A 1,996-nucleotide genomic window follows, 5' to 3' on the forward strand; every position below is an offset into this window, starting at 1 on the left:
TGTGTGTGTGTGTGTGTGTGTGTGTGCACGTACGCGCGTGCGCAGGTGGGGGCAGTATATGTGTTTGTGTGTAGGCAGGGGTAGTGTGTGTGTGTATTCATAGGGTGAGTCCCAGACACATGCCCCACCATACACATGCACCCACACATCCCCTCACAGTGTCCTACATGCAGCGTGTGTGTGTGTAGGCAGGGGTAGACTGTGCATGTGCTGGTAGAGGCAAAGTGTGCGTGCGTGTGTGCGTAGGCAGGGTTTTTTAAATCAAATTAATGAATGTTTTAGATGTTCGCTTTTTAGAAAATAATTTGGTATTTTTCTGGTTCTGAGGTGGCTAAATCCCTTGCTGAAAAGAGTACTTCCCAGGGCAAGGGGGAGCAGAGGGGGAACTTCTGGTGGCAAAGGTTAGGGGGTGGGGCTACCCTTGTCCTCGACAGCTTGCCAAAAGTCAGTAAGTGGCCCTCTGCCCGATATAATTGCCTCCTCCCCTTTCTAGATGCTAGAAATGAAGCACCCCTTTTCTCTTTTCTACCCACATGCCCCTTGTTATACAACATAGTATTTCTGATTTAGGGATTTTCTTTGGCAAAATTGTCAAATGGTTCCTCCTTCCTTTGCTTCCTAATAAGCTCCTTGCTCTGTGGTCTTCCAGTGGTAGGCGGCCTCCTTTCCGCTCACTTGCTATCTAAGAAGGCTGGTACTGAAGTGGAACCAGGGTGGCCGTGCTCAGGTCCTCTCTTGAGAATGGCAGAGGAAGCAGCTCGCAAACTTCTACCTGGTAAGAAATTTCTCCATGTTTTTGACCAGCTAGCCATGCTTTCTTGCTGGATTAACATATTTTCTCAAATACAGGCTGACTTGTACTTTGAATTCAAGATGACCTCCCAATTATTAATTCTATACATGAAAAATTATAAATTTGTTAACATTTTCTATGCATAGAATCTAATTAGTGGATGGTCATCTTAAATTAATCCTCCTAACTGCTGTGGTGGCAGGGAATGAGGGGCAACACCTTGTCCTCTCTGTGCCTATGCGCTACTATATGTTCTTCCATGCCTGTGCTTCATTTTGCCCTCTGTCCCACTCCCTCCCTTGCTCCCAACCTCTTACTTTCTGATGCAGCTCTGCTGCTTAGGGCAGTCAGCAGCAGCAGTGGCAGCCAGAGGGATCAGAACTGGAGCAGAAGGTGATGGGGCAGCTGAGGAGAGGGAAGGGGGCAGAGGGATAGGCTGGGGGGCCAGGGGGTAGACATCAGGTTCTTCTCCCCCTGCACCCTCATCTGCAGTCTCCCTTGCACTCCCTCCAGTTGTATGCCCTCTCCCCTGCCAAATGAGCCATTCCAACCAGGGGCCCAGCTCTGACTTCAGTCCCAAGCCCTGGGCCAAAGCTGGACCTGAGCCACCACCTGCTTGGGCTGGTACTTGAATCCAAGTGTGGAGGGGACATGTAGAAGACCTCATGTTGGATTAAAGTAAATATGGTATGTGTTCAGGGGACTACAAATGTTATTGCTTCAGTAGTTTAAAAAAACTCTTAATAAAAAAATCCCCAGATCATGGGGCATAGAGCAGGGCAAAGCTTAGCAGACTGTATTACAGAGATCTGCTGATGTACCAGGGCCTACTTACTCGCAGTACAGATGGGTGAAATGAGCCTAGTTCCTCATACATCCTTTGCTATCCACATGGAAGCTTTGTAGGTTCAGAAACAACTGTAGGTTGATGGTTGTAAGTAGTTTACAGACTCTGAAGGGTTGCTTAAGGCAAAACATAGCAGATGACAATCTGATCTTCTGAAAAAGCTGGCATTAAGTATGTGTATGATGCAAGTAGGTACTGCTATACAAATTGCCAATTGCGAGGCCTTATGAGGGAGGATAAGGCAAGATGCCGCGTTTATTGATTAAGCGCGCACACACACACACACACACTCACTCACTCACTCACTCACTCACTCACTCACTCACTCACTCACTCACTCACTCACTCACTCACTC

The 1,996-nt window shown here is 47.7% G+C and overlaps 1 protein-coding gene across 1 annotated transcript in view; it reads left to right on the forward strand.

Moving 5' to 3' along the window:
* The window catches only part of EDEM2 (ER degradation enhancing alpha-mannosidase like protein 2), a 37,008-nt gene that overhangs the window by 15,271 nt on the left and 19,741 nt on the right, over window positions 1–1,996 (forward strand). The gene's annotated exons all lie outside the window — the stretch shown is intronic.

Source organism: Gavialis gangeticus, unplaced genomic scaffold, assembly GCF_001723915.1.
Source record: "Gavialis gangeticus isolate Ggan-Ray unplaced genomic scaffold, GavGan_comp1, whole genome shotgun sequence".
Lineage (NCBI taxonomy): Eukaryota > Metazoa > Chordata > Crocodylia > Gavialidae > Gavialis > Gavialis gangeticus.